We start from the raw sequence: 15,622 nt of genomic DNA, 5'->3' as shown, positions 1-15,622 counted from the left end.
TAGGCAGCACATAGGTAGAGCCTCCATTTAGGCAGCACATAGAGCCCCCTTTAGGCAGCACATAGTTAGATCCCCCCTTTAGGCATCACATTGTTAGACCCCCCCTTTAGGCAGCACATAGATTCCCCCATGTTAGGCAGCACATAGATTCCCCCATATTAGGCAGCACATAGTTAGATCCCCCTTTAGGCATCACATAGTTAGAGTCCCCCTTTAGGCAGCACATAGAAACCCCCTTTAGACAGCACATAGATTCCCCCGTATTAGGCAGCACATAGTTAGAGCCTCCCTTTAGGCAGCACATAGAGCCCCCTTTAGGCAGCACATATTTAGATCCCCCCTTTAGGCAGCACATAGATTCCCCCATATTAGGTAGCACATAGTTAGAGCCCCCCTTTAGGCAGCACTGGTTTTATTTCACTACCAAAAAAGGTATTTTATTTTATTTTATTTGAACAACTGTCACACCAAATGTGATTTAGACTAGTGTGACAATGAGCTAAAAAGGTTGCCAGCGGAGTTCCCCTTTTAAGCAGAGGTCCCCAACCAGGGTGCCTCCAGCAGTTGCAAGACACATGGACTGAACTTATAGCCCTTTTAATACTGTAGTTTGTTGCTTGAAGGAACTTACGTTTTACATCGGATTACCCCTTTTAACCAGCGGTTCCCTCCCAACCAGGGTGCCTCCAGCTGTTGCAAGACACATGGACTGAACTTTTAGCCCTTTTAATACTGTAGTTAGTTGCTTGAAGGAACTTAAGTTTTACACTGGAGTACCCCTTTTAACCAGCGGCCCCCTCCCAACCAGGGTGCCTCCAGCTGTTGCAAGACACACGGACTGAACTTTTAGCCCTTTTAATACTGTAGTTAGTTGCTTGACGGAACTTAAGTCTTACACTGGAGTACCCCTTTTAACCAGCGGTCCCCTCCCAACCAGGGTGCCTCCAGCTGTTGCAAGACACACGGACTGAACTTATAGCCCTTTTAATACTGTAGTTAGTTGCTTGAAGGAAATTAAGTTTTACACTGGAGTACCCCTTTTAACCAGTGGTTCCCTCCCAACCAGGGTTCCTCCAGCTGTTGCAAGACACACGGACTGATATTTGAGCCCTAAAAAGGGCCTTTTTGGGTGCTGTCCTTAAAGCAGATGTTAGACTAGTGCTTTAGGAGTAAAATGGACCCTGAATACACCACCTAGCAGCAACCTAGCTATTGCTTTCCCTATTACAGCAGGAGCAGCTTCTCTGTACCTCCACTTTTTAAGCCTGCAGCATGCTGAATGAAGGTAAAATGGCATCCGTGCAGGAGGTAGGAGGGTCTGGAAGGGAGGGACTGCTGCTGATTGGCTGTAATGTGTCTGCTGACTCTGACTCACAGGGTCAAAGTTTACCGCAATGCTAAAGTATTGGGTGGCGAATCAAACTTCACATATGTTCGCCCGGCGATGCGAACGCGAACATGCTAAGTTCACCGTTACTGTTCGCCGGCGAACAATTCATGACATCTCTAGTGGAGAGAGCTTTCGCCCACACTACTCACGTTTATATAGGATCTTGGACATAGTAAGAGGCTGAATCCAGCAATCCTGTGCTCAGCGAAAGAAACAACAGAGTGTAGAAATCCTCAGATAGGAATAACACTGCGGCACTGGGTATATGTTGCAAATAAAAGGTTTTCTTTATTACGGCATAGCAGGTAACAGAGGTATCAGACCAGAATGCCGACGAGCGCTGGTTTAGCGTCAAATGACACTTTCTCAAGGCATGACGGAAGTGGACGGAGCCCCGTCTATGTACCCCCTGTTGGCAATCAGTACAACACCTGATGCAAAACATATACAATGTAACAGGTACAAAAAACATATAAAGCTTACATATAAATACAAAGTAACAGCATAGCAAACACAGAGGTATCAAAATATCTTTAAAACAAATTCAATCCAAATATTTCACAGGAAAGAAGGCAAATCATTGCGATCACTCAGACCCAGAGCACCCGTGGCTCCGGTCCGAATGATCCTTTTCACCTTTGCTAGCAATAACCTGGTATGACGATCTATTCTTTTGGCATAATTCTTTGCAGGCCAATAAATCTTAAACTGTTACTGTTGCCATTATGTATTTCTTGAACATTGGAAATCAACCGGGGACATCCTTTTTCTGTCCTCATTGAGTTGACATCAACACTAACGATTTGAATATGCAATTCACATCTATTATGTCTGATACAGAACTACACTTCCTAGATGATACACTACTCACCTCCTCCTCTGGTGTTTCAGTAAAAGGCTTCCACAAAAAAAACAGCCACCCATTATTGCACTTTAACAGTTTTCATCCCGCCCATGTATCTAAATCACTACCCTATGGTCAATTCCTCCATCTATGCTGTAATAACTCGGACTATACATAATTCCTGCAACAGTCATGTGAACTTATGCAAAGATTAAGAGAGAGGGGCTATACCGAGCAGATTATTCAAGATGCTTTTTCTAAGGCAAGAGTAAGGAATAGGGAAGAGCTGGTGTTCAAAAGGAGAAGCGGTAAGAAGGATGGAATATCCCAGGCCGTCTTTTCGTTTGAACACAGCCCTATGTCCGATAAGATCAGACACACAATATGTAAGAACTGGCATATTATACAGGCCGATACTGACCTCAGGTCTTTGACTATGGAACCGCCAGTGGTTTCATTAGGGATGAATTAGTTAAAAGTCGGATCCCCCAGAACAAACAGAATTGACTGCTACAAAGCCTTCCCAAGGGGAATTTTAAATGAAAACATTGCTCTTTTTGCAATCAACTTGAAGACTCTGTTAGCATCCAACTTGGTTGTATTAATCACAGAATATCAGATTTTATTACATGTCATTCTATGTCATGTATGCAGTGCTATGTCCCTGTCACCTCTTTTATATAGGTAAAACAATCCGGCCTCTGTCCCATAGGTTCCGTGAAATACATAATGGCAGCAGTAACAGTTTAAGATTTATTGGCCTACGAAGAATTATGCCTAAAGAAGGGGGGTATAGATCATCATACCAGGTTATTGCAAGCAGAGGCGAAATGGATCATTCGGACCGGAGCCACGGGTGCTCTGGGTCTGAATGATCGCAATGATTTGTCTTCTTTCCTGTGAAATATTTGGATTGAATTTGTTTTAAAGATATTTTGATACCTCTGTGTTTTCTATGCTGTTGCTTTGTATTTATATGTAAGCTTTATATGTTTTTTGTGCCTGTTACATTGTATATGTTTTGCATCAGGTGTTGTACTGATTGCCAACAGGTAGTATATGGACGGGGCTCCGTCCACTCCCATCATGCCTTGAGAAATCGTCATTTGATGCGAAACCAGCACTCCTCGGCGTTCTGGTCTGATACCTCTGTTACCTGCTATGCCGCAATAAAGAAAACCTTTTATTTGCAACATATACCCAGTGCCATGGTGTTCTTCCTATCTGAAGACCAATATCTGAGATTTTGACCAGACGGAATGTGTTCTGGCCAAGAAGGGAGACCCTTGGTGGCCAGAAGTATAGAGCAAAAAACGAACATAAAACATTTTTTTTTAATGGAAGCCAATTACAAAAGTTATTTATTTGGCATAAGGAATAAAATATTAAAAATCATGTTTAATGACAGTGCCCAGTTAAAAAAAAATTCCAGTATGAGAGCTTTATCAGTATCAATTTTGTTTTGATAGGACTTTTTAATCACTTTAATTCACTTATTAAGTTTTTATCTGGCATATGAAATGACCAAAATGTTGGACTTTTTTTTTACGTTTACACCATTGACCGTGCTGTTACGGACATTTACATACATATCGATAATGTTTATTATTTTATTATTATATTTCTTATTTTATTATTATTTTATTTTAAAAAATGTGAAAAGGGGATTCAAATTTTTATAAGGGAAAGGGCTTATTCATAAGGATTCCTCCCTGGGGATAGCACCGGGATCGTCCTGAACACCAACACGGGACATGTTTCCTCTCAATAAACCGGCAAACAACAGTTCTTAATGCAAGTCTGGCACCTTGCCAGCTTTATTAGACAGGTTGAAGGAAAAATAAACATAATGCAGGAAAAAAACAAAATCCTAAACCATCTGGTCACTAACTAAACAGATCAGCATGCCCTGACTAATAACTGGTGAGCTTCTCTCAGCCAGGTAAACTAATGCCTCCGGCAACCTTCTACTCACAGTTCACACCACTCTTTGGGCCACTCACAGCTCTGGCTGGGTGTTCCTCAGCAGGACCCGTGTCTCTCCCCTACAGCCAGCTTGCTGTTTCCTAGGGAGAGCCCAGACTACACTGCTTCTTTTCCTTATATGCACACCTCCCTTTTCTGCTGCCTCATTAATTAGGCCACAGGTGGAGGTTTCTCCAGGGTGAGCCAGGGTAATACACCTTTTCCTTGCCACATTATCACAATATATATTTACAGCGTTGATCAGTGTTAAGGGTGCTCTATTACTACAGGCTGCTGAAGCTGCCTTCATTATTAAAGCACCAATTGGATGAGTCACATTGTAGATAGGGACTGTCCACATGTCTTTTCAGCTTATTAGGGCCCCACAATTTTGTTTTATTGGTCCCGATAAGCTCCTTGAGCTAGCTGCCAGTGTTATTTTCCCATTTTCCTGATCAACAATTCCTGGCATTGGCTGTGGGTCCTGAGCACACTTCATACTTCACCCCAATGTCCTGAAGGGATAAACTAAAGTAAATGAAAGATAATGGTGGATACATCTGTATATCATATGCCATAAATAGCTATAAGATTTGGGTCTCACTTCTGGGACCAAAAACTTTTTCAAGAATAAGGGTCCCAGGCCAAGTTGGTTGTTTTACGGAAGGCCATTTAAAAAGATATTTTCAATAGCCAGGATGAATACTTTTGTCGGTATGATCTTGAGTTTAGTTAGTTCTGCTGCTTGAAATCATGCAATACATCACATGGGTATCAATATTGTATGTTGCCTTTGCTCAGTTCATTTCATTAGTTAAATCATTATGTAAAAAAAATATATGTGGCAAGTGCTATAAATATATAATTCAGTGGCTGGGCACAAATTTAAGTCAGCAGGACATCAAAGCACATCAATAGTATAATGCCCCTAGGATAGTCTCATAATAACAAAATCTATTTACAGACATTGGAGCTCAGAAAAGACAACCAAAATAGCTTTCTGTCCCCCTTAATACATCTTACATTCTGCATCTCAGCTTGCGGCTCTTCAAATCTAAAGCATGTCTAAGATAAACACAGAAAAGCACAATTCTCTAGGTGACTTCTTAGCCAGAAGATAAGAACATCAGCTTCTGCCTTCCACTGCAAAGCTCCAATGAGCTGTCGATCAATGAATTAAGTGTTGGAAAATATTCATTTTACATGTTACTTCAAAGCTGGCTTTCAGAATGTATACAATAAATATTTCATAAAAATGACAAGATGTTTTCTAAAAACAGAGACAGAAATAAATGACACTTCAGTGAAACCATAAATGTTTCAGTAAGACTGTTCTGAAAGTTTTGCTATAGTTATTCAGTATGAGTGTGTTGGGTGGGAGATGAATATGGTCTGTGTATAGTGTTTTATGCTGGATATTCACTATTTTAGGAAAAGGTATACTCACTTTTATGTTACCATTACATAATCCTAGGAAATCCGACATTCAATTGTATCTATATTTCATCAACTACTGGACCAGGCAACAGTGCGTTATATAATCCACCAGCATTAAAGGGGTTATCCAGGATAAAAAATAAAAAAAAGGACTAATTTATTTCAAAGACGGCTCCCTGTCTGTCACCACTTTGGGTGTGGTATTATAACTTGTCTCCATTCACTTCAATGGAACTCAGCTGTAGAACCACACCCAGCCTTGGTACAACACTAAAATGTACGTATGTGGTATGCATTTATAAGGGCAGTAAAATGCACTACAGTACGATTAAAAAAAAATTGTGTCCTTTTGGCTGTCCTTTCACAGTATCTAGGCCCTTGATACTTTAGCAGGAAAAAAAATGGTACAACACTTAGATGTATGTATGTGGTATGCACTTATGAGGGCAGAAAATGTGCTACAGTTTGCTTAAAAAGTTTTTGTGCACAACACCAGCAGTAGACACCAGTGCTGCAGCACACAGTTGCTGTGTACTACACCCAAAATTGCCCTTTCTCAATCTCACTCCCTTTCCTATCAGTGCTTCTAGGCAGAATTTGTGGTTGAGCTGAATCACTGCTGTTCTTCTGGGCAACACACTGCTCACTGATCCTCTCTATAATGGAACGCTGTAGACAGTGACTGGGAGGTGAATCGCTGCAGTAAGAATGCTATTCTGTGACAAAAAAAATGCTCTCTGTTCAACAGATCACTGACTTGACTAGGAGGTAGATCGCTGCTGGAGAAAGCTTTTCTGTGTAACACACAGGGCTGTCTTTCCCAATCATCTCTCTGCAGTGTAAAGATTAAGTGAATGGACAGAATATGGCTGCCGATTATATAGGGCTGTGGCATCACAGTGGTGTCTGGCTGCTGATAGGCTGCATCCTGCATGTGATTAGGGTCATCCCGCCTACTCTTGTTCCTGCCTTCCCAGGATTCCTTGCCCCATGTCCTCACATGTGGATCCACCATTTTAGATGCCCTGGAGCCTTGACCACACTAAATGGGGTTTAATTAAGTGATTTGCGCGATAGAATCATGATGATATTCGCATTAGTTGTAAATCAAATTTTTCATGAAATTCGTAACAAACTCGGATTCCTCAGATTCGATTTGCTCATCTCTAATCAGAATTAATATTTTCTGAAATATTGACTCTGATCACCATGGATCTGCCTCCCTCTCCATATTGCATTTTTATGAGGGAGAGACACAGATCTTTATTTTTGGGACAGATCAGTGAATTTATAAAACCCAAAAGCTTAATCAAAAGCGCAGCAGCCCACATCTTTGAGTCTGCTGAAAATAGTGCACAGGTCCTTTTCTGCCATAGAAATCAATGGGGTCCCCTGCTGGCACCCGATTTTTAGTAGAATGCCAATGGATACAACTAACGGGGGGAGGGGGGGGGGGGCACGTACATAGCATGAACCTAACCTTAGTGACACCCAAAAGCTATTTTAAGAGCTATTATTAGGGGATAAGTTGTCTGATCGTTGGGGGACCCGCCACTAGGAACCCCCGCAATCTCTCCTGCAGCACCCAGTGTCATCTGCTGCATGGAGCAAACTTCGCTTTGTGCCTGATGACGGGCGATACAGAGGTCAGAGTATCATGACATCATGGCCCGCCCCCCTCCTGACTTTACAACCTTGCCCCTCAATACAAGTCATGGCCATCACACCCCCTCCCATAGCGGGACCCCCGCAGACATCTTATTCCATATGCTTTTGATAGGGAATAAGATGTCTAGGGACGGAGTACCCCTTTATTTTCATAGATCACTGATATTTCTCCTTTATTTTCGTAGATCACTGATTAGCCACTTCATTCCTATAGATAGTGGCTAAGTAAGTGAAACCTAAAAGTCTAAAAGCTCTTTTAAGAGCTTTTAATGCTTTTTATCACCCTCAATCATTGATCTTAACCCCTTTATTGCAGGGAATCATATATATTAACCCTTTCATTGTCATTTTTTTTCATCCCTTCATTGCCTCAGATCACCAATGGTTACATGATGACCACATTTCAAAATTCCAAGTTTCAAAACTGATTTGCACATCTCCTAAATAAGATCTTTTAGACTCCAAATAACATGTACTTTGGTAGTATCACTGTACTTCATATATAAACAATATATCATTTGTGTGGGTACTTTACATGAGAATAGAATGGTCCCCACAAGTTATACTCTTATTCCTTAACATACAGAAAATCCCTTAATCTTGCAGACCTCTCTTTTGCATTGACATCTATAGCTAGATTATCAATCCTACGTAATTGGAAATCTAAAACTATTTTAGTCATTGCCCTCTTCCATAAACTTGCATAGTGGGGGTGGGTCGTGATGTCACACGGGGGCGTAATTTTGACGTCACGACACTCCGGCCCCGTGGTTGTCACACAGCAGATTCTGAGCTGGCAGCGCAGTGTGCAACTCCCCGAGGTGGGTGCTGAATGCAATATTGCGGGGGTCCCCAGCAGCGGGACCCCTGCGGTCAGACATCTTATCCCCTGTCCTTTGGATAGAAGATAAGATGTCTTAGGGCCGGAGTACCCCTATAAACACAGTTGTTTTTCTCTCCCACAAGGTTAAGGTAGGAAGACTGCACAATGCTAGTATCCATATATGATATTTGAGTTAACTTCTCTGATGAAGTCTGATGTTCTACTTTAATGTAGTTACTATCTAAACCTACCAATGTTTCAATTATACTCTTAATTATTCATATATTATTGTGTTTGTTATTAGACTTTCGGCACGAATGTCTAATTTACAGAATTTTACCGTTTTAGGGCATTCGGACTGATCCGATTGACCCGGAATCGCCGCAGATCGCTGGACTGAATTGTCCAGCGATCTGCGGCCATCGCCGACATGGGGGGGCATAATGACCCCCCTGGGCGATATGCCGGCATGGCTGCTGAATGATTTCAGCAGGCATCCGGCTCCGGTCCCCAACTGGCTAGCGGTGGGGACCGGAATTCCCACAGGCGTATGGATACGCCCTGCATCCTTAAGGACTCGGAATGCAGGGCGTATCCATACGCCCTGCGTCCTTAAGAGGTTAAGGCGCCATGAGGAAAGTATATTTTCAAGAAAGTATGGAGCTGAAAAAGGGCCATTGAGTTTTGCTGATTTATTCAGGGCCTCTGGGCGGATCAGTGCCAGCCTGTCTACCAAGTTTTTTCAGGGAGGACTTCCCTGGATATGCCCTGCGTGTCGTAGATTACTTCCAAAGGCATGAGTAAAGTGGAGTTCTAAATTGCATCTTACACTCCCGATAACCACCCGTCAAGATCCTCATCCAGCAGTTTCAATAATTTGGATTTGAGCACTACAGAGCTAGAAACCCTTAAATTTCTGCGCACATATCTGATGAATCTAACACATTAGACATTAATTAATATTTGCCAGTTTGGTCTGTACTTCTTTCCTTTACAATACAAAATTCTTTATCTACATTGGATACAATACATTAATGTCAAAACTATAGCATCTGTGTTTTTTGTCAAACATAATTTCTGACATAATATCTCCACATCTGCAGTATATTAATATTTTATCTACATGTGAAAAATGATTCCCTGGCAACCAGCCTTACGAAGGTCATGAAAGTGTCTGTCGCTGTGGACCATGAGAATTGTTGTTTGTGAGTAAAATTAACTTCTACGTCAGCAATAAAATATGTGTTTGCATTTGAAATAACACAATACGTTGTGATCATTGTAACATTCATGAATGTTTCAATGAAAAGATAAGAGATTGCAACGCAAAATCCTCTTTATGTCATAACATACATTCTCCTATAAATAGAAACATTCTAAATCTTCAAGTACTTTGTATCTTCTATAAGGGAACCAACTTGTTTCGGTGACGTCAAAGCTTTAATTGCATTCTATACTCATGGAAAGGTTCTCAAGTTCTAACAGGATAAACAATTAAATCCAATCTCTCTTTATAACATGTATGGCTATAGTCTGTGGCCCAGACAGATTAAAATGAATTTCCAGAGATTTCTAATTATATTCTGAAAATCACATTTCAGGGAACATACTACTTACAGTATCAGACACATGAAACAATACCTACCACACTGTAATCCTGGCCATATTATAACATTGTTCCTTCACACATACTCTGTCCCTCCCAGTATGCAATAAATAAATAAACAAATGATTTACAGAATTTTGCTTTGTTTGGTTACACTACACCCTTAACCTCTTAAGGACACAACCCATTTTGGCCTTAAAGGAGTACTCCAGTGCAGGAACGCTTCTCCCCTATCCAAAGGACAGGGGATAAGTGTCCAATCGCGGGGGGGTGTGACCACTGTGACCCTTCACAATCTCCTGGAAGACAGTCAAAGACAGCACGAAGCAGCGGTTGTCACCCCCCCCTCCATGAGTCTCTATAGGAGAGCTGGAGATATCGGAATGCTGTATCTCTGGCCCTCCCATAGAGATATATATATAGAGGAGACATTTCATGAAGCTTCATGCAGAGGTCAACAAGCCCCATTCCTGGGAACTGACGGGCTGCCATGCAGGAGATCCCAGCTGTTGGACCCCTGTGATCAGACACTTTGGATAGATAGGAGATAAATGTTACTGCACCAGAGTCCTCTTTTAACCCCTTAATGACCACGAGCGTATATTTATGCTCATGGCCATCTCCCGGTATGTGAAGCTCGCTCAGGAGCTGAGCGCGCTTCGTACTGCAGGGTTACCTAGCTCCTCAGTTTCTGATTGCTCCAAGCCTGAAATCCAGGCTTGAGCAATCGAGCGCAGATAACACTGATTAATGCTATGCTATGGCATAGCATTGTTCAGTGTATGACATCAAAGGATTGCATGTAAAAGTCCCCAATGGGGACAAAAAAAAAGTATAAAAATAAGTTTAAAAAAGTGAATAAATGTGATTTCACCCCATTCCTGAATAAAAATTTGAAAAAAATGTAAACAAAAATAAAAATATGTGGTATCACCGTGTGCGTAAATGTCCGAACTATAAAAATATAATGTTAACTAAAGTGCATGGTCCATGGCATACACGTAAAAAAATCCCAAAGTCAAAAATTGTGTATTTTTGGTCACTTTGTATACCATAAAAAAAAAGGATAAAAAGCGATCAAAAAGTCCCATCAAAACAAAAATTGTTCTGATAAAAACTTCAGATCATGGCGCAAAAAATATCGCCCTGTAGACAGAAAAATAAAAAAAGTTATAGGGGTCAGAAGATGACAATTTTAAACATACTAATTTTGGAGCATTTAGTTATAATTTTTTTAAAGTAGCAAAATAAAAAAAAATATATAAAGTGGGAATCATTGTGACCGTCTGGAGCTACTGAATAAAAAATGGTGTCATTTTTACTGAAAAGTGCACGGCATAGAATTGGAAGCCCCCAACTAGAGATGAGCGAATCGAAGTTGACGAACTCGAATTCGTTACGAATTTCATGAAAAATTCAATTTGCAACGAATGCGAATATCGCCGTGATTCGATCCCGTGAATCACTTCATTAAACTTCATTTTACAGCGTTCCAGGCTATTGGAGACCAAAGATGGCGGATCCACATGTGAGTACATGGGGCAGGGGATTATGGGAGGGCGGCAAACAGCGGCGGGAATGAAGGTAGGCGGGCTGACCCTGAATCACATGTGAGATGCAGCGGCCATCTTGCCTCTCTTCATTTCATCTATGTACTCAGATAGAGAGGACGGGACTGCGTGTGTGAATAGATCATACCACAGCGTTACACTGCAACTGCTAGTCACATAAGCATTAGGGAAAGACAGGAGTGCAGAGTGCTTTGCTGTAACACTGAGAAGGATCATTGATAGCTAAATCTCCTATTCACGTTATTGAGCATTGCAGCAGAGAGGGGCAGATAGCTGTCAGCTGCCTCATACAGATCTCCAAGCTGCCTGAACTTTCTTAAGCATTTTATCTCCTCATTTTTCAGCTCAAATTAGTTTTTTTCTTTTTGCTCCAAATATCTTCTGCTGCTCAGAATTGTGTGACAGAGTGCAATTTAGGGTTTAATCCCTGTATTTTTTTTTTTGTGGTGCTGCACTGTAGGGTCCTGCTGCTGTTCAGAAATACGTGATTGTTCCGTGGACTGTAGTGCATTTGTACATGTACCTGTTAATCTGTCAAGGGGCTGGCTACATACTGTGCAAGTCCAAACAATAGTATTCACCGGCTGTTTTTTTTTTTCTGCGTATAGTTACACATATTACTGCCCTCATCAGTGCATACCGCATAGGTACATCCAAGTATTGTACCATTTAGTACCTGTTAATCTGTCAAGGTGCTCCATACCGTCAAAGTCCAAACAATAGTATTCACCGGCTGGTGTTTTACAAAAATACAGAGTTTTTTCTGCGTATAGTTACGCATATTACTGCCCTCATCGATGCATACCGCATAGGTACATCCAAGTATTGTACCATTTAGTACCTGTTAAGCTGTCAAGGTGCTCCATACCATCAAAGTCCAAACAATAGTATTCACCGACTGGTGTTTTACAAAAATACAGAGTTTTTTCTGCATATAGTTAGGCATATTACTGCCCTCGTCAGTGCATACCGCATAGGTACATCCAAGTATTGTACCATTTAGTACCTGTTAATCTGTCAAGGTGCTCCATACCGTCAAAGTCCAAACAATAGTATTCACCGGCTGGTGTTTTACAAAAATACAGAGTTTTTTCTGCGTATAGTTACTCATATTACTGCCCTCATCGATGCATACCGCATAGGTACATCCAAGTATTGTACCATTTAGTACCTGTTAAGCTGTCAAGGTGCTCCATACCATCAAAGTCCAAAAAATAGTATTCAGCGACTGGTGTTTTACAAAAATACAGAGTTTTTTCTGCACAAAGTTAGGCATTTTACTGCCCTCATCAGTGCATACCGCATAGGTACATCCAAGTATTGTACCATTTAGTACCTGTTAATCTGTCAAGGTGCTCCATACCGTCAAAGTCCAAACAATAGTATTCACCGGCTGGTGTTTTACAAAAATACAGAGTTTTTTCTGCATATAGTTACGCATATTACTGCCCTCATCAGTGCATACCGCATAGGTACATCCAATTATTGTACCTTTTAGTACCTGTTAAGCTGTCAAGGTGCTCCAGGTATTCCAGGTATGATAATATAGAAGGTCCCTGAGAGTGCAAGGGGAAACAGCATATTGTTCCATAAGCGCCCATGGGGACGACGGAGTCAACGGCCACCATTGTTTAAGTTGGGATACCAGCATCGCTATGTGGTAACCTTTAACGTCAGGGGTACCGAGTCCCCCTGCCCATTTGGACTTCAGCATTATAGAAGTTGACAGGCGAGGTTTTTTGCAAGCCCATATAAAGGTGGAATGAAGGCGTTGGGATTTAATAAAGAAGGAAGCAGGGAGGGGAATAGGTAGTTTTCTGAAAACCTAGAGGAGTTTGGCTAATAAAAGCATTTTAAACGTAGCTATTCTGCCGGCCCAGGAAATCATGTATTTGGAGAGAGTATCGGCTTCTAATGTAAGGGCTTGCAATAATGGCTCATAGTTGGTAGAGTACAATGTGTTAAGGGAATATCATAGGTGTACCCCCAGGTAGTCAATGCCGGAGGTTCGCTAATCAAAGGGAAAAGAGGACTGTAGTAGGGCTAGAGTCTCAGGAGGAAAGTTCAAAAGTAAAGCTTGTGTTTTGGTACAAATTAGGAGGTAATAAGAGAGGGAGCCAATTTCTGGATATTGTCCATAACCGCCGGGAGGGAGTGTAGAGGGTTCCCCAAGGTAAGTATAACGTCATCTGCGTATAATGAGATTATGTTTTTCACAGGTCCTATAGAAATGCCTGAGATTCTATCATCTAGTTGCATGGTTTGAGCCAGGGGTTCTATAGAAAGGATGTAGATGAGTGGGGATAGTGGGCAACCTTGTCTGGAGCCATTGGTTATGTCAAATTCATCAGACAGAGTCCCATTCACTAAAACCTTCGCTCTGGGGGTAGAGTATAGGGCCTGTATAGCAGAAAAGATAGCCCCATCGAAGCCCATGTGTTTAAGGACGGCAAAGGCGTAAGATCATTTTAGGCGGTCAAAGGCCTTCTCTGCGTCAAGTGCAAAAATAATAAGGTGGGACTCAATCTGATGAAATAAATGTAACAATCTCCTGGTATTGTCTGACGTCTGGCGACCCGCTACGAATCCTGATTGGTTGTGTTTCACAAGAGATGTAAGAACTGAAGAAATTCTGGCTGCCAGTAGCTTGGAGAAAATCTTAAGGTCTTGGTTTAAAAGGGAGATTGGTCTGTAGTTTTGGGGCAATTCAGTGGCCTTCCCAGGCTTAGGAATAGTGGTGATAAGGGCTTGAAGGTTTTCTTTAGGGAGGGAGGTAGAGGAAATCACAGCTGTGCAAAAAGTGGCTAGATGTGGGGACAGTATATCAGAGAAGGCCTTGTAGTATGAACGATCAAAGCCATCTTGGCCAGGAGACTTATTTAAAGGGAGAGAGCGTATTACTTGCTGTACTTCCTGGGTGGTAATAGGGGCATTCAGGGATGAAAGCTGTGCAGGAGAAAGGGAGGGAAGATTCAAATTGGAAAGATAGGAGTTAATAGATTCATAGCATTTGGGGGGTCAGGGGTAGTGGATTGAAGGTTGTATAAGTTTTTGTAGAAGGTTTGGAAACCGTCGGCTATGACCTTCGTTGTGTGTAAATTTTCTTTGGAGTGAGGGTGAATGAGCATAGGGATTTCTGATTTGAGATGGCGTGCCTTGAGTCTGCTAGCCAGTGTCACGATTCGGCTTACGGGTTGTGGATCCGCTGTGTCAGCGAGGGATTGGCGTGGACCGTGCTAGTGGACCGGTTCTAAGAGGCTACTGGTTTTCACCAGAGCCCGCCGCAAAGCGGGATGGTCTTGCTGCGGCAGTAGCAACCAGGTCGTATCCACTAGCAACGGCTCAACCTCGCTGACTGCTGAGAAGCCGTGGGACAGAAGGACAAGGCAGAGGCAAGGTCAGACGTAGCAGAAGGTCGGGGGCAGGCGGCAAGGTTCGTAGTCAGGATGGATAGCAGAAGTTCAGGTACACAGGCTTTGGACACACTAAACGCTTTCACTGGCACAAGGCAACAAGATCCGGCAAGGAAGTGCAAGGGAGGAGATCAGATATAGCCAGGGAGCAGGTGGAAGCCAATTAAGCTAATTGGGCCAGGCACCAATCATTGGTGCACTGGCCCTTTAAGTCTCAGAGAGCTGGCGCGCGCGCGCCCTAGAGAGCGGAGCCGCGCGCGCCAGCACATGACAGCAGGGGACCGGGACGGGTAAGTGACCTGGGATGCGATTCGCAAGCGGGCGCGTCCCGCTGTGCGAATCGCATCCCCGACGGCCATGACAGTGCAGCGCTCCCGGTCAGCGGGACTGACCGGGGCGCTGCAAGGAGAAAGACGCCGTGAGCGCTCCGGGGAGGAGCGGGGACCCGGAGCGCTAGGCGTAACAGTACCCCCCCCCTTAGGTCTCCCCTTTTTTTTGTCCGGTAACTGCCTCCCCTGGGATGAGGACACCGGGAAAGAATGGAGGGTTTCCTCAACGGCAGGCAGTACAGCAGGAGTTGGAATGGGGAGGGAGGGCAGAGGGTGAAGCTTGGCACGGGGCAGGGAGACACAAGGACGGGAGCCATGAGGAGGCACAGAGGCTTGCCTGACGGGACTGGGAGGGGGGGAGAGGCACTTCCTGTGGCAGGCAGAGTCCCAGTTCCTGATCTCCCCGGTGGTCCAATCAAGGGTGGGAGAATGAAGCCGGAGCCAAGGCAGACCGAGGAGGACCTCAGAGGTACAGCCGGGGAGAACGAAGAGCTCAATCCTCTCGAGGTGGGGTCCAATAGACATCAGGAGGGGTTCTGTGCGGTAACGCACGGTGCAGTCCAATCTGGCTCCGTT

Source organism: Hyla sarda, chromosome 3, assembly GCF_029499605.1.
Source record: "Hyla sarda isolate aHylSar1 chromosome 3, aHylSar1.hap1, whole genome shotgun sequence".
Lineage (NCBI taxonomy): Eukaryota > Metazoa > Chordata > Amphibia > Anura > Hylidae > Hyla > Hyla sarda.
The sequence above is the reverse complement of the archived record's forward strand: the minus strand, read 5'-3'. Positions refer to the sequence as shown.